Genomic DNA, 18,584 nt, shown 5'->3' with positions numbered 1-18,584 from the left:
ACCACGGAAATGAATGGGGATGGAAGACTGAGACTTTCAAGGCAGATGTTCAGAAAGTCATGGGTTGGCCCTGAAATGCTGTAGATGGCAAGGAGGAAAGAGAGAATCCGATAGCCAGGAGGGGGAAAGCAGTAGGCTGATGAGAGCTTTCCCAGTAGTGCAGGCGCAGGCTGGTGAGTGTGGAGGGTGGGTAGTGACAGTGTCCTGAGTGTGCCTGGGGCATAAAGGAGACGAGAGATGGGCAGTGGGCTGGTGGAGCAAAGGTGGGTGCACGAGTCAGGAAAGAGGGGATGGGTGATGGGAGAACAACAGGGTGGTGCATCTTTGGCTTTCATGTCACCTATTGCTACTGTCTGGATGTACACAATTTCCTTAAACAGAGGCAGGATTCAGTGGCACCAGATGCCTGGAGTCTAGAAGGGCTGGTAGGCAGAAGTGCATGCTCTACATCTTGGGGGGCAGGCAATGGATTTGGGTCCCATGGGTATAAGCTCTCCTTGCTGGGGAACCAGCACAACACTGGAGCCACTCTGCAGCCACCTGGGGTCAACAGGAACCCTCAATTTTGGAGCAACCTGGTGGCTTTGATGGCCACCTCAACTCCAAGCTCTGCAGCCAGCTAGGGGCAGCCCTCTACAGTGCCCAGTGGATCTCACCTTGCACTACACCCCAGGACACGATGCTGCCACCTGGAGTTGAAGACCATGAGGATAGGGGAGCTTGGGAATAATATCACTAGAGGAATCCCAGGCCCTGTGCTGCCAGCACAGGTAAATCTACCTGCAGCACCAGTATCCCATATTCCCTACTAAGCCCATAACCCCATTCTCTGCAAATGATCCTGGGAAAGCCATGGAAGATGGCCCAAGTTCTTGGACCCCTGCACCCCCATTAAAGACCATCAAGATGGTTTGGAGCTCCTGGCTTCAGCCTGGCCCAGCCAGTGGATGGAAGGTCTCTGTTTCTGCTTCTCCTTCCCTCTCTGTAACTCTGCCTTTCAAATAAATACATAAATCTCTTTTTAAAAAGTTAAAATTACCAACTTATTTTTCAAAGATGAGAGATCTTAAAACTATATCTGAAATTGATCACTTGGACTAATGCGATGGCATTGGTACATGCCATCTTGATGGAATTGTGTTGGAATCCCCTGGCACATTTCTAACTCCACCATTTGCGGCCAGTCCGATTGAGCATGTTCCAAATTGTTCATCTCCTCCCTCTCTTTTTCCACTCTTAGATTTAACAGGGATCACTTTTCAGTTAAAATTTAAACACCTACGAATAATTGTGTGTTAATTACTGAGTTCAACCAATAGTACTAGAACAACAACAACAACAACAAATACTAAAAAGGATAAAGTATTACATTGTACATCTAAAGTCAGGACAGGAGCTGATCAGGTCACTGTTGCTTATAGTGTCCATTTCACTTAACAGGTTACCCCTTTGGCACTCAGTTGTCACCGATCAGGGAAAACAAATGATATTTTTCTCTTTGGGACTGGCTTAATTCACTCAGCATGATGTTTTCCAGATTGCTCCATCTTGTTGCAAATGACTGGGTTTCGTTGTTTCTTACTGCTGTATAGTATTCTATGGAGTACATGTCCCATAATTTCTTTATCCAGTCTACTGTTGATGGGCATTTGGGTTGGTTCCAGGTCTTAGTTATTGTGAATTGAGCTGCAATAAACATTAATGTGCAGATGGTTTTTTTATTTGCCAAATTAATTTCCTTTGGGTAAATTCCAAGGAGTGGGATGGCTGGGTTGTATGGTAGGGTTATGTTCAGGTTTCTGAGGAATCTCCAGACAGACTTGCATAGTGGCTTAACCAGTCCAAGTGATCAATTTCAGCTCACAATTGATAGCTCTGATAGGTCTAAGAGTCAAAGAGATCACACAAACAAGACAAGTATCTGCTAATACTGATAGAATCAAAAAGGGAGAGAAAGATCCAACATGGGAAGTGGGATACACAGCAGACTCATAGGATGGCAGATGTCCTATACAACACTCTGGCCTCAGAATCAGCCCTCAAGGCATTCAGACCTGGCTGAAGAACCCATGAGAGTATAGCAGGCATGGAAAGCCAAGATATCATGGAAAAAAAAAAGACCTAAATGAATGATCTCTGTGAGTGAGATCCCAGTGGAAAGAACGGGGCCATCAAAGAAGGAGGTACCCTTCTCCGAAGGGAGGAGAGAACCTCCACTTTGACTATGACCCTATCGGAATAAGATCAAAGTCAGTGAACTCTAAAGGCTTCCATAGCCCTGGCAGCTCATGACTAGAGCCTAGGGAGATTACTGACGCCATGAACAGGAGTGTCAAATTGTTAAGTCAGCAACAGGAGTCACTGTGTACTTACACCCCATGTGGGATCTGTCCCTAATGTGTCATCTAAAGCCAAGTGATGCTATGACTGGTACTAAAACAGTATTTTTATACTTTGCATTTCTGTGTGGGCACAGACTGATGAGGTCTTTGCTAATTATAGACTGAAGTGATCTTCTGTATATAAAGAGAATTGGAAATGAAAAAAAAAAACAACCTGGTGTTAAAATGGAAATGGCATAGAAAATTAATTAATTTGAAAAAAAAATTATGTAGGATCTCTGTCTTTAATGTGCTGTACATTGCTATTTAATGCTATAATTAGTAATCCAATGGTAGTTTTTTCACTTGATGTTGCTATATGGGCAAAATGTTGAAATCTTTACCTAATATATACTAAACTGATCTTCTGTATACAAAGAGAATTGAAAATGAATCTTTACATGAATGGAAGGGGAAAGGGAGTGGGAAAGGGGAGGGTTGCGGGTGGGAGGGAAGCTACGGGAGGGGGGAAGTCATTGTAACCCACAAGCTATACTTTGGAAATTTATATTCATTAAATAAAAGTTTAATAAAAAAAACTATATCTGGTCTATACTTCTTGATCAAAGCATCCTGGTTAAATGAGTGATGATGTTTTCAATGATGTGGAGTATTATTTTGATTGAATGTTTTAAATTTCAGACAATTGTGGTTTTTATTCATATCCAAAATTCTAAATTAAATCTTTTAACTTTGGAATTTCCTGTTGGATTTCTTGAGGAATAATATTGCATATAATGCACTGTCAAAGTAGGGATATTTCAGTCTTCAAGACTTCCCTCCCACACGTTGACAATGCTACCTGTGTACCTGGGTCAACCATCACACTTGGAACTGAGTTTCAGGGCTGATTCTTTCTCATGGCCTGACTAGGCATCATTAGGTCAGGAAATGGGCTAAAAGTGGAAGGTTCTGCAGCCAATGCACTTGCAGTGCCATCTCATAGAGGCATTGGTTAGTGCCTTGGCTGCTTCACTTCCAATCCACTCCCTGTAATGTGCATGGGAAAGCAGCAGAAAATTACACATATCCTTGGGCCCCTGCACCCATGGGGGTGATTTTGAAAATGCTCCTCAAACCTGGCTTCAGATCAGCCCAACTTTGGCCATTCCTCTCATTTCAGGGGTGAACCAGTGGATAGAAGTTATTTCCCTCTCTGTCTGTCTCTCCTTTCTGTGTAACTCTGCCTTTCAAATAAGTAAATCTTTTAAAAAGTGGAAGTTCTGCCATATAGGGAAGGACCCTGTGTGAGAGATTTAGAAATATTGAGGATGGGGTTATTCAGTAAGGACTAGTTGATTCTATCACTGGGATTATTTGATTCCATAAACCCAGAAGTATTGCCAGGCCTGTTCTTCCTCAAATGGGAGATCAAACAGGAATGGCTTGTTATCTCCCCTTCTTTGTTGGAAATGAGCAGAGATGCCTGTCTTATCACCATTATTTCTCCTTTATTCTGTGACAAGTGAAATCCATGGCTTTATGATAATACTGTATGGTATAAAAACTGTTCATGGTTTGATCCCCAGACCTTAAAGAAGGAATGATCCATCATTTTCTGTAGTATTCCTTGGCTGCAGTAAATTTGAGGGGAAAAAATGCAACTAGATAATTGGAACTTAAATTGTAATACCATTTTATAGCTAGAACTATTGTTTCATGTGTATGGTAAATAGATATCCCTTATGTAGAGGCCTTTATGGCAGCTTAACCAACTACTACTGAGAGCCCACTGTAAGGCATAGCCTGCCAATCTATTGCTGATCCATTCTGGAGCATCATTCCAGTAAAGGAGACTTCCACTAGCTGTGGGGATCCCTTACTGCCCATAGTCTGCTTTTTAAGATTGATTTATTTGGAAGGCAGAGTAAGAGAGAGAGAGAGAGAGAGAGAGAGAGAGAGAGAGAGAGAGAGAGAGAGAGGCCTTCCGTTTGCTTGTTCAGTCCAAAAATGGCTGCAACAGTCAAATTTGAGCCAATCTCAAGCCAGGAGCCTGGAGCTTTTTCTGGGTTTCCCATGTGGGTTCAAGGGCCCAAGCACTTGGACCATCTTTGCTGCTTTCCCAGGCCATTAGCAGACATCTAGATTATAGAGGAGAAGCTGGGACTTGAACTGGTGCCCATATGGGATGCTGATGCTGCAGAGAGAGGCTAACCTACTATGCCATGGTACCAGTCCCCCATAGAATCTTTGGAAAGGGAGAATCCAACCTCCAAAGAGGACCATCAGTTGACAGAGGCTGGCATACCCTTGGGTGCCACTGCGGTAGGGAGGTGGGTATGCTCATGGAGATAAGATGAAGATGCTGGAGCAACTGGGGATGATATGGCACATTGCAGGAAGTTTGGATTGTGCATAGACATAGCCCAGACCTCATATGTCTTGTTCAGATTGAAAGTCTGGTCTGTGATGTGATGCAGATCCTGGGTGCTGAGACAGCCCAGGTGGTGCAGAGAATAGCAATGAAAGTGGCTAGGAGCTCACTTGTTTGTTGTTTGCTGTCATTTGTGCAGCAGATCATGGAAATGACTAGAGTTCAGGATTCATAGTGCCCCCCTCCTCGATAAATGCAGCTCCTGTCTGGACCCATGTGTTATCCCTGGGTCATTAGATAAGAAATGGAGGTAATTTGGCTGTTGTCAAAATTGTGTGCTGAATGGTGAGTAGCATAGTTTTTGTCTTGGATGCAGATCTCAAATATCCTGCCAACATCTATGATATCCAGAGTCACTACTTGCAGTCGCAGCATGGTCTATACCATGCACATTTTCTCACCTAGCAAGCCAAGCTAGTAGATGTGTAGACAAGATCAAGTGGGTGATGATAGCAAATATGCCACTCCCATGAGCTGAATGCAGACAGCAAATTAGCACTAGGGGCAGTATAGTTATTATAGCAGCATCCATCATCAAGGGAAGAGGCAGATGTTGTAGTTTTCAATGGAATCCATTAGAGAACTTGGGAGTAGTGGTTGGGTTTATAGTTAGAGGCATACTGAATGGACAGAGGGGGTCAGCTCCCATTGCCATCAACCCAGCCCCAAGTTTCTCAACAATGAACTTTTGCACTGAATCTATTTCTTTATGATGCTATTTTTGGAGTTTATTTTTCCCAGCTTTTTCTAGGTTTTTTTTTTTGTTTTGTTTTTAAATGGGAAGTCTGCCTTATTGATTTTATATATTTCTTCTTCATAAAATATTTTTATATCTGATAATTTCCATCTACCTCTCTTTTAATCACATGAATTCTTGTATAATGTGTTTTTATTTTCAATCATTTCCTAGTATTTTATAATTTCCCTTGAGGTTTTTTTTTCCATTCCATTACTTTTTCCCACAATGCATTGCTTATTTTCCACTTATATTACAACTTCTCAAGTATCCTTCTTGTTTTGGCTTTTAGAATTTATTTAAAAAAACATTGAAAGAGAGAGAGAGAGAGAGAGAGAGATTGCCCAGCTTCCTAAATACTCACAACTGTTGGAGTTCATCCAGGCAAAATGGAGCCAGAAATTCAGTGTAAGTCATCCACAAGGGTAGCAATGATGCAATTACTTCAGCCATCACCTGCTTCCTACCAGGATGCATATTAGCAGGAAGCTGCAATGAAAGCAGAGCCAAGACTTGAACTTCAGTGCTCTGATTTTGATTTGGATATAACACACATCTTTTTTTTTCTTAAAAAAGATTTATTTAATTTGATTTGATAGAGTTACAGAGAGAGGTAGAGACAGAGAGAGAGGAATTCCATCTGCTGGTTCACTCCTCAAATGGCCACAATGTCTGGAGCTGTGCTGATCTGAAGCCAGGAGCCAGGATCTTCTTCCAGGTCTCCCACATGGGTGCAGGGGCCCGTGTACTTGGGCCATCTTCTACTGCTTTCCCAGGCTGTAGTAGAGAGCTGGATCAGAAGAGAAGTAGCTGGGACTAGAAACGGTGCCCATATGGGATGCTGGCACTTCAGGCCAGGTCTTTAACCCCTGTGCCACAGCAGTAGCCCCAACACACATTATCTTAACCACTAGACCAAATACTCCTAATTGTGGTCAGAGAAAATATCTTAAATGATTTCAGTTCATCAAGGTTTATTCAGGTGATTTTATGATGTAGCAAAATGTTTTCTGTGGAAAATGTTGCATGCACACTGAATGAAAGCCATATTCTCTTGAGTAGCGTGATATGTGTCAACTAACTTTGTTGTTTTATCATATTCACATCTTCCATATCATTTTCAGTCTGTTTCATAGTTGTACCATCCATTACGAAAAGAAAGATATTGGCAAATCCAAATGCTATTGTTGAAGACTCTGCTTATCCCTTTGTCTCTTTTTCCTAAAATGTTAATCATTTCTGTAGGAGAAATATATATCTATTTTGTTATCTTATTTAAATTGTTTGACATTTCTATTGCTAAAAGATGCCCCACTTTATCTTTAGTAACAGTTTTAAAATGTTCTGTCTATTATTGAGGTGGCCAGGCATTATAACTATCTATTACATTTTGGTATATCTTTGTTTCATCATTTAAATTTTCAGCTCTTTTTATATGTTAAACTTTTCTTCTTCTGTATACAGTATATTATTTGATAACATTTATTTGAAGTCCACATGAAAACCTTTCACTTTGGAATATTTCTTTATTTAAAAAGCATAATGACAGAAAAAAGAAGGAGGGAAAGAGATATACTTTTCATTTACTGTTTTAGTTATCAAATATCCACAAATTTTAGGGCTGGGCCATGCTGACGCCAAAATCCAGGAACCACTTTCAGGTATCCCAAAGGAAGATGGACTTCAGACCATATTGGCCATCATACATTGCCTCCCAGGCACATTAACAAGAAGATGAATCACAAGTGTAGAGCAGCAGAAACTCAAGCCAGGCTCTATTTGAAATGTGGGCATCACAAGCAGTGGCTTAACCCCAAAATTTCCACCCCATTCTTTGCTTTTTAAAAACATTTTATTTTTAACTGACAAATAGCTACATATATTTGTAGGTAAGTACATTATTTTTTGATAAGATTATTTGTAAATCCAGTCAGCATACATAATTGACCTAAAAACTTCAAAAGAAAAATAAGTTTTAAAATCACTTAGAGAGCTATCTTTAGGGAAGTGATTTTCCTTAGACAATAACCAGACATAATCTAACCAGTCACCAGCATAATTGGCAAAAGTTCCATAAACTGGAGGCGTGTGCTGCTTGCTGCTGCTCCACAGCAGGCTTACACTAAGAGTTGCACTATAAACTCTGAATGAGAAAAGAACATCTGCATTGTTTCCTCTTGGTAGAAGAGAAAATAAATCTCAGTTATGGGATCAACCACAGCACAACAAAAACCTGCATGAACTAGATCAAAATATTAATAACAGAATTCAAATATAAATAACTTGTATCTTATTCTAGAACACTTACAAATGGAACCCTCCTGTTCCTGTTTTTATTACCAGCTGGAGGGTTAGTTAACTTATGGTAGAATGAGGACTTATGCAAGGTATATTGCACAAAGCATTTTACTACAATGAAGACAAGTGCAGTCTAGTTAGAAAACCAGATGTAAATGGTGCATGTCTATGACAAGACTCTCCACCACTTGTGAATGTAGAAGACTAATTTAAAATGTTGACACTACAATATATAAGTGTACATAGTGTATTCTATAGCTGCCAGGTTTAATTTTTTAAGGGAACTGTAAGATACACTGTGGTTGAGACTTGGATCTTCACCCTTGTAAAAGTCCATGTTCTATCACCATGATGCATGGTCAGACCTAATAGCCCCACTCACTAAATATTTGGATCAAGGTATAACCATTTTTCTTGAAAATGTCATTTTTAATGAACTCTAGAACATTAATAGCTATACTACAAGTTATTAATACACAGCACATGCATCAAGAAAGCAAGAAATATCACCCATCTCTTCTGCATTTTAGGAATGTAACTCCTGAGCAACAGGGCTCACATCATTGAGATCTGTGAACATTTTTCATATTCATACTGAAAGATGTAATGACATTTTACTGTGCAATATAGTGTAGGAAATATATGCAATGTATTATAAAATTTTTCTTACAAAAAGTCACTAGTTAAACCAAAGTATTTTACAGAATTCACTATAAAATGCCACAAAAACTGCTTCCACTAAAGCCTTCTCTCCCAACATACAGTGAACCAACTGGATGATTCTGAATGTGATGATGACTCTCAGTGTGAATGGCATACAAATTAGTTTCTTCCAAGAAATCCACTAAGTGTGACTCACTAGCCTCTTGAAGCACACTGATGACTGCATTCTAAAACTTCAAATCAGCCTCGAGTTCTAGGAGATTTCCCTCATCAATCTTTGATAGTCAGCTTCCAGATGAAAGGCTTGGTTGATTTCTGCTAATGTTGAATCTCCAAAAGTGCCAGGATCTGGGCCTGTATGTAATGAGGCTTATTTGCTCTACCAATAGAGGGAGCACTTTTCCTGGCATCTTTGGTGGTCAGCTGTTTGTAGGGTGAGGGGCTTTCCCTACATAAGACAAGTGCACCTACATAAGACATGTGCACCTACATAAGACATGTGCAGCTCACTTACTTTGGGCTATTTTCTTTGACCTAACACTGAAGTCTGAGGTTGCTTCTCCAATTGTTGCACCAATTTTGCTTCCCAGGGAAGACATACAGTTCCTAAGCAAAGAAGTAATGCTCTCTCAATGAACAAATTGCTCTGTACTCAAAATGTGATTTTTTTATTGTTTTGTTTTGTTTTGCTATTTTATGAGTAATTTATTGGTACATTGGATTCTCAAATCATGATATATACATGGTAATTAATACAACACAATTCCTATTGATTGTCATTTATAGACACAATTCAAAGAATGCAATACTTCCCTGCCTTCCCCCTCCCTTTCCTTTCCTTTCTTGCTTCATTTCTTTTTGAATTTTTGATATTACATTTCACTTTTTTAAAGAATCATTTTATTTATTTGAAATCAGAGCTACAGAGAGAGTTAGAGACAGAGAGAGAGAGATCTTTCATCTGCTGGTTCACTCTCCAAATGGCCACAATGGCTGGAGATCACCAATCCAAAGCCAGGAGCCAGGAGCTTCTTCCAGGTCTCCCACATGGGTGCAGGGGCCCAAAGACTTGAGCCATTCTCCATGGCTATCCCAGGCCACAGCAGAGAGCTGGATCAGAAGTGGAGCAGCTGGGACTAGAACCGGTGCCCACATGGGATGCCAGCTCTTCAGGCCAGGGCTTTAACCCATTGCACCACACCACAAAATAAAGAGTTCAACAAATAAAAAATAAAAACAGCATAGTTCATCAGGAATATAGACAAAGGCTATAAATAAAAATCAAATAAAATGATGTCCATTTCAATTATATACAGTAAATACTAAAATAATCACAGATCACTGCAACTGTAGTACATCATTCTTAACCATTGGTTTGTCAAAGATATAAAGTTTGACAAAGTTGCATTTGCAGTGATATTGATACAGGAGTGTCCTTTTTGTTTTTGTTTGTTTTATTTTTAAATTTTAGCCCCCACTGGCCTAGAAATGCTTCCTTTTAAGGTTTGGGTCTCACCAGCCCCGTGGCTCACTAGGCGAATGCTTTGCCTGTGGTGCTGGTACTCCAGGTTCTAGTCCCAGTTGGGGTGCTGGTTCTGTTCCGGTTGCTCCTCTTCCAATCCAGCTCTCTGCTGTGGCCAGGGAGGACAGTGGAGGATGGCCCAAGTGCTTGGGCCCTGCACCTGCATGAGAGACCAAGAAAAAGCACCTGGCTCCTGGCTTTGGACCGGCACAGCACGCCGGCCATAGCAGCCATTGGGGGGATGAGCCAACAGAAAGAAGACCTTTTTCTTTGTCTCTCTCTCACTGTCAAACTCTGCCTGTCAAAAAAAAAGAGTTTGGGTCTCTACTGACAGAGATTTGGGATTCAAAAGGCTTCCATAACCTTGGCAGAACCTCGGGTGATCACTGATATCATACATGAGTGTTCATTGTTAAATTAACAACATGAGTCACTGTATACTTACTTCCCATGCAGGACTTCTGTCCTCAATGACTTGTATTATGAGAATTATCTATAAAACTTGTTCTCAGTTTTGTGTGTGTGTGTGCAAATTATTGAAATCTTTGCTTAGTACAGAGCCTTCTGTGTATAAAGTTAATTGAAAATTAATCTTAATGGTGAATGGGACTGGCAATGGGAGAGGGAGGAGTAGGTGGAGTGGAGTAGGGGTGGGAAAGTGGGTATGGTGGGAAGAATTACTATATTCCTAAAGTTGTACTTATGAAATTTGTACTGATTAAATAAAAGGTTTCTTTGGGAAAAACAAAAGTTTGAGTCCCTGGTTTGCAAACTGAGGCATGCATCCAGACCAATAATAATACAATCAACAGTCAGAAGAATGGTGTTAAGATTATTTGGATAGCTTTTTCCTAGGATTTATTATACAATTTATTTGAAAAGCAGAGTTGCAGCAAAGGAGGGAGGGAAGGTTCACTCCTCAAATGGATGCAATGGTCACCATTGGACGTGGCCAAAGCTGTGAGCCTGGGAATACTTCCAGGTCTCTCGTATGGTGGCACTGTCCCAAGCACTTGGGCTACCCACTCAGGCACATCAGCAGAGAGCTGGACCTGAAATGGAGTGGCCAGGACTTGGACCTGGACTCATGGAATGCCAGTGCTGCATTCATTGATTTAACAAGCTGAGCCCAAATGCCAGGCCTAGAATTGCTTTTGTCATTTCATGCTGCGAGTTGACCACTGCTGGAGAGGATGACAGTGTTTTCTGTCTAAGGCTACATGTCAGGAACATAAGGAAACTCTCCAACATCAAGTAACAAAAGCTATTCAAAGGGCCCGGTATTGTGGTTCAGTTGGTTAAGCCACCACCATATAAGTACTATTTTTCTTTCTAGTTTTAAGAACAAGGCAAAATTGGACTGCATGGGAAAGCAGTGGGAATATTCATCCCTGTATTAATTGTTTCTTTTATCATAAATTGTGATACTTGAAGCCTTTGAATTTCCTTGTATTTGGCCATCTTACTCAGTTTAATTTGGCCTGTGGATTTCCACTTTAGCCAAATTTTAACTTCCAAAAACTTAGTTTACTTTTAATATGTTACTTATTCTGTTAGAGTCACTCTGCCTCCTATGGAATAATTGGATTCACTTGACCATGGAATATTGAAGCATTTGTTATAATTAAAATGAAGTGTAATAAGTGAATACCTTATTTTTTCTTATCTTTTCTTTTTGTAATTTTGTTTAAGATTAGGGCTATCCATAGCTACAATTGTAATTTGGGACACACTATTGATTTCACCCATGAAATTTTGAAAATAGGTGCATATTGGAAGCTGTGAAAGTTAGTTTTAATAAAGACGTATTTATTTTAAAGGCAGAGTTAGAGAGAGAGATGGGTGGAGCAAGGGAAGGAGGAAGAGAGAGAGAGAGAGAGAGAGAGAGAGAGAGAGAGAGATCTTCCATCTGCTAGTTCATTGCCCAAATGGCTGCAGTGGCCAAGGTTGGGCCATGCTAAAGCCAGGAACCATGAGCTTCTTCCAGATCTCCTAAATGAATGCAGGGACCCAAGCTCTTGAGCCATCCTCGATTGCTTTCCCAGGCACGTTAGCAGGGAGCTAGATTGGAAGTGGAGCAGCCAAGGGTTGAACCAGCATTTATATGGGATGATGGCATCATAGGCTCTGGCTTACCCCATTAAACCACAATGCTGGTCTCAACAGTTAATTTAGACCCTGTTCCATGGAAACACCATAGTCCATCAGTGTCCTTTTAAATCTGTTTATTATATCATTAAGCATTATAATTTCAACTTGGATCAAAGTATAGGCTTTTTAAAAACACACACATATACACAAGAATAATTTATTCATTTTTGTATTTTCTTTCCCTTTCTCTGATTTCTAGATTTTAATGGACATATTTCTAGTGTTTCATTTTTCATTCTTCTTATTTCTCTCCTTTTCTCATTTAGGCATTTGGGCACATAAAACCACAGTTTTTAATTTCTCTATTTTTTTGAAAATTTCTTTTGTGGAGCTTATGGGTGGGTACAATTTAAGCAGGTAGGGATTGGGTATATGACTGTCAAAGTCACCATGACACATTACAACAAATTTGATGGTTTAATTCACCAGATGTTGTTTCTCACAGTCCTGCACATTGGAAGTTCGAGATCAAGGTGTCTGCAGGCTTGGTGACTTCTGGGACCTCGCTCCCTGGCTTCCAGTCAGCCACCAACTTGCTGTGTGCTCACATGGTATTTCCTCTGTCCATGTGAATTCCTGGTGGCTCTCCTTATAACGACAGGTGTGAGTCTGGATTAGGACCTTACACTTGATATCATTTTTCTTCTGTTACATCATTAAAGTTCCTGTCTCTAAACACAATCACATTGAGGGTGAGGGCTGCAAGGTATTCACTTTTGGGTGAATCAGTTCAGCCCATTACAGTGAGAGGTCCCAGTGCTCTGCCTCAAAGAAGCCAGGTCTGAGGAGGACTTAGTGTTTGAAATGAGGGTTAGGATTCTTCATAATATTATTTTCTATGCTGTCTCTCATGTGCACACACACACACTTACGAACTCCTGTGTATGCATACAAAAATATAAATGTCTAAATGTTGCATTCAGGTAAAATCAACATAGTAACCAATAAAATTGAATATTAGAAAATATTAAAATGGAAAAGAAATAGGAAAATGACAACACAGGCAGTTATATAAGAGTACATATGATTCCATCATTCATCGTTCCCAAAACACATGCATCATAGTAAGAGAAACAAAACTAAAACTATTCTTTACAGGAATACAGACCAGTTTACAAGGGGAATGTTGTCCTAATTATTTTATAAACTTTGAATAAATGTTAATCTGTTTGAAATTATGATTATACTACAAATAGGAAAGATAGGTTCTGAGAGTATCAATCTATTACTATAGCAACAGGTTTAATATTTTCTTTTATCTTTGAGCATTATCTACTAAAGTAACTGCAGAGTGGTTCATTATGGATTTTTCAATTCCTTGCCAGTTTTATTTTAAAGATTTTATTTATTTGAAAGAATTACAGAGAGAGGTAGAGATAGAGAGAGAGGTCTTCGATCTGCTAGTTCACTCCCCAGATGGTCACAATGGCCAGAGCTGTGCCAATCTGAAGCCAGGAGCTAGGAGCCTCTTCCCAGCCTCCCATGTGGGTGCAGGGACCCAAGGACTTGGGCCATCTTCTACTGCTTTCACAGGCCACAGCAGAGAGCTGGATTGGAAGTGGAGCTGCCAGGGCTATAACTGATGCCCATATGGGATGCCCGTGCTTCAGGCTAGGGCTTTAACCCACTGCACCACAGTGCCACCTCCCCCCACCTTGCTATGTTTCACATAATAACATTTTAAAAATCATGGCTAGATTTTTTAAAATTTATTTATTTACTTTAAAAATAGAGTTCCAAGCACTCCTGCCTCAGAATCAACCCTTGGGACATTTGGATCTGGCTAAAAGGTCCATGAGAGTCTCACAGGCATGGAAAGCCATGACACAGTGGCAAAAAACAATCTAAATGAAAGATCCTGGTGAACAAGACCCCAGCAGAAGGAACAGGCCATCAAGGAGAGAGCTGCCTTTCTTTGAAGGGAGGAAGGAACCTCCACTGTGATACAGCCTTGACTAAATAAATTCAGAGTCAGTGAACTCAAGGGGCTTCCACAGCCTAGACAGCTCATAGGAAGAGTCTCAGGTGATTGCTGAGGTCATAAAAAAGAGTGCCAATTGTTAAATCAACAATGGGAGTCACTGGGTACATGCTCCCCACGTAGGATCTCTGTCCTTAATGTGTTTTACTATGGAACTTAAAAACACTACTAGTCAAGGCTGGCACCATGGCTTAACAGGCTAATCCTCCACCTTGAGGCACTGGCACACCAGGTTCTAGTCCCGGTTGGGGCACCGGATTCTATCCCAATTGTCCCTCTTCCAGGCCAGCTCTCTGCTATGGCCTGGGAAGGCAGTGGAGGATGGCCCAAGTCCTTGGGCCCTGCACCCGCATGGGAGACCAGGAGAAGCACCTGGCTCCTGGCTTCGAATCAGCGAGATGCGCCAGCCACAGCGGCCATTGGAGGGTGAACCAATGGCAAAAAGGAAAACCTTTCTCTCTCTCTCTCTCTCACCATCCACTCTGCCTGTCAAAAAAAAAAAAAACAACAAAACAAAACAAAAAAAAACCAAAAAAACCAAACAAAAACACTACTAGTCAAACAATACCCTATACCTTGTGCGGTTGTGTGAGTGCAGCCTGTTGAAATCCTTGCTTAGTATATACTAAGTTGATCTTCAGTATATGAAGGTAATTGAAAATGAAACTCGATGAAGGGTGGGATGGGAGAGGGAGTGGGGGGGGGCCATGGGAGGGAGGGAGGTTGGGGGGGAAGCCACAACAATACAAAAGTTGCACTCTGTAAATTCACATTTATTAAATAAAAAAATAATAATAACTATATAACAAAAAAAAGAACTTAATACTTTACCCTTTTAGTATTTTTATGTTCTACTTAAAACTATTGGTTGAAATCTATAATTAATACACAATTATTCTTAGGTGTTTAATTAATGCTATAACTAGTACTCAAATAGTATTTTACACTTTGTGTTTCTGTGTGGGTGCAAACTGTTGAATTCTTTACTTAATATATGCTAAATTGATCTTCTGTATATAAAGATAGTTGAAAATTAATCTTGATGTGAATGGAAGAGGAGAGGGGGTGGGAGAGGGGAGTGTTGTGGGTGGGAGGGAAGTTATGGGGGGAAGCTCTTGTAATCCATAAGCTGTACTTTGGAAATTTATGTTCATTAAATAAAATTAAAAAAATAGAGTTCCAGAGAAGCAGAGGCAGAGAGACAAAAAGAGAAAGAGAGAGAGAGAGAGAGAGAGAGAGAGAGAGAGAGAGAGAGAGATATCATCCTTCTACTGTTTCACTCCTCAAATGGCCACCATGGCCAGGGCTGGGCCAATCCAAAACCAGGAGCCTGGAGCTTTTTCTGGATCTGCCATGTGGCTACAGGGACCCATGCACTTTGGCTGTCTTCTATTGCTTTTCCAGGTGCATTAGCAGGGAGTTGGATTGGAAGTGGAGCAGCCAGTACTCAAACTGGTGCCCATATGGGAGGCTGTGCTTTTAATTCTTGTACTTATTTTACAAATTTATTGAAGTATATATGATTATTACTAAACTTGTGAGAAAATGTTAAATTGGCATATATGTTAAAGCCAACGAAGTGCATCAGTGATAAATTCACAGAATACTGACAACTTATTGAGTTTATTTTTAGTAGCTAATGGATAATTACTGTGTGGTAATGGCAAACATAATTCACAAGTTACTGAGCACTCATGTATTAAAATTGAATGGAGGGCAGTGCTGTGGCATGGTGGGTGAGGTCACAGCCTGCTGTGCCAGCATCCCATATTGATGCTGTTTCGAGACTCGGCTGTTCCACTTCTGATCCAGCTCTCTGCTATAGCTTTGAGGGGAGGGCAGTGGAGGATGGTCTAAATCCTTGGGCCCATGCACCTACGTGGGAGACCCCAAGGAAGCTCCTGGTTCCTGGCTTCAGATCGGCTCAGCTCCATCCATTGCAGCCAGTTGGGGAGTGGGCCAGTGGATGGAAGACCCCTTTCTCTCTCTCTCTCTCTCTCTCTCTCTCTCTCTCTCTCTCTCTCTCTCTGCCTCTCCTTCTCTTTCCGTGTAACTTTTTCAAACAAATAAATAAATCTTTAAAAACAATGAATGGGAGGCCCTCACATCCGTGAGGTGTCGCCCCTGCCTCATGCTAAGCCTGAAAGCAGAAGCGAGTCTATGCATGTCGTGGATGCACACTCCTGGAGGCAGAATATGTAACTTCTAAAAGTGAAAGACCAAGAGCCAGCAACACAATCCAAGTCTCCTACACGGATGGCAGGAATCCAATTACCTGGGCTATGACCACTGCCTCCCATGGTCTGCATTAGCTGGAAGCTAGCATCTGGAGCTGGAGCTGGGTTTCAAACCTAGGCACTCAGGTGTGGGACAGAGATGTCTTAACTATTAGACCAAATGCCTGCTCTGAGGCTCTGTGTTTAATTAACTTTCTTCAAGCAGAAGCCTCATGGTGTAATGGGAAAAACAGCCTTGGAATCTAACAAAGCTGATTCCTAGATCCCAGTTCAGCGTGACCGTGGGCAAGTTGCTTTACTTCTATTAGTTTCCATTTCCTTCTCAATGGACACCTGGCCACCCAGTGTCTAGGAGCGCCCCTAACACAACCCGAGTAGGCCTAAAGGACAAGCAGCCATGATTAAGAGTCTACCACTCTGTGACTCTCTGGAGGCCGGCGCCCTCTCTCAGCAAGTGTGTGCACAGCCTGCTCTGCCCTCTCCTCTCTGGGCTCGTGAGTCTGCCCGCTGGGTGTCCTCTCACAGACCACAGCAGGCGGTGGCAGCGCGATGGCTTCTTGGTGTCCCCGGCCCATTCCGACACGGAACCGGCCAAGGGGTTGGATAGATGGAAGGGACCCGTCACTGAGGGCTCGGCCGAGGCCACGTCCCACAAAGTGCAGAAGATCCAAGGAGCAGGCCAAACGTGTGCGCGGCCACCACCCCCTCGGTGCTGCCCTGGGCCCTCGCTCCCCCTCCTCCGCCCTAGTGCGCCCCTGCCCTGGTCACCACCGGGCAGCGGTGTCAGTGTAGAGCGGGCAGAGTGAGTGGCGCCCGCACGCCCTTCGCTGCTCCACAAGCTGGGCCGGGCTGCCCGGGATATCGAGGCGGTGGCTTGGAAGGCTGCTGGTCTAGCGTGCCCAGAGCGGAGATCCTGGTCCCACGCAGGCCATGCACCCTCAACCTTTGCGTGATGAGGCGCTGAAGCAGCGGCTGGCACTGCGGGGCAGTACCCAAGGACAAGAAAGCGGCCTGGCCCAGAGCGTTGGCGCCGGCCTGCTTGTGTAGAGGGGGGCATGTGCCATGGCGCAGAAATGTTCTCTGCCGCTATCTCTGCTCCCTGGCCCTGGACTAGGCAGTCCAGCCCTCACCTCTCCTACTCCACTACCACTGCCTCCTCCCTGGGCAATGAGAGCAGAGGGCCTGGCGGGCAGGGCCAGAGAAAGCGGACCGGCAGTACTGTGAGCTGTGCGAAAGATGGAGAACCTGCTGTGCTGTGGCCGCACCAGCGCCAGGACTGGAGGAAGCAGGAGCTCCTGTGCCAGGGCAGTGAGGGTTCCTCTGGCCACGGGGCAGGCCCGCACCAGCACCCCGGCCTTTCTCCTACACCGCGGCCCAGAGCTGGTGGGAGCAGAGCCTGGGAGACCAGGAAAGGAGCAGTGCATCCCTACAGCACCTCCACCCCTGCCAAGGATTCGGCCGGCTGCTGGAGATGCTGCCAAGGCAAAGGCTAAGTCCGTGGCCCACCCTGCTGTAGCAGGGAACCCCTACCTCCAGGGTCAGGCGGTGGCCAAGGCGGAGCCAGGGAAGGAGAAGCTGCTGACCCGCCCATCACTGTATCAGGAGGTGGCGAACCAGTACCAGCCTAGCAACACGCCCTGGGAGGCACTGAGCCATAGCTGTGGTCTGCAGCCCAAAGGGCAGAGGAAGCCAGTTCCACACTGCCTTGCATGAACAAGCGTGGCATCTGTGTAATGGATGACTTCCTGGACAAGATAGGCGACGAGTTGAGTGCCCTGCACTGCACAGGCAAGTTCACAGATGGCCAGCTGTGAAACCACTGGGCTGCTGCTGAGCAGCATGGAAGACCTGATCCATCACAGAAACGAGAAGCTGGGCAACTACAAAATGATTGGCCGGACGAAAGCCATAGTTGTATCCAGGCAGTGGAACAGGTTATATGCAGTATGTTGATAATCCAAATGGAGATGGGAGATGTGTGACTTGCATATATTATCTTAATAAAGACTGGGGTGCCTAGGTAAGTGGAGGTGTACTTCGAAATTTTCCAGAAAGCAAGCCCAGTTTGCTGACATTGAACCCAAATTTGATAGACTGCTGAAACTTCCAGGACTGTATTAAGTAACAATGGTGAGAGTGGGCATCTTTGTATGGTTCTGGATCTTAGGGAGAATGCTTACAGCATTTCCGCATTTAGTAGGATGCTGGCTGTGGGTTTGTCATAAATTGCCTTGATTGTGT

General features: G+C 42.8%; 1 pseudogene; it reads left to right on the top strand.

The window, feature by feature from the left end:
* The first annotated feature begins 17,416 nt into the window (after window positions 1–17,416).
* On the top strand, window positions 17,417–18,363 carry LOC133754126 (egl nine homolog 1-like; annotated as a pseudogene).
* The last annotated feature ends 221 nt before the right edge of the window (window positions 18,364–18,584 follow it).

This window comes from Lepus europaeus, chromosome Y (genome assembly GCF_033115175.1).
Source record: "Lepus europaeus isolate LE1 chromosome Y, mLepTim1.pri, whole genome shotgun sequence".
NCBI classification, from domain to species: domain Eukaryota; kingdom Metazoa; phylum Chordata; class Mammalia; order Lagomorpha; family Leporidae; genus Lepus; species Lepus europaeus.
The sequence above is the reverse complement of the archived record's forward strand: the minus strand, read 5'-3'. Positions and strand labels throughout refer to the sequence as shown.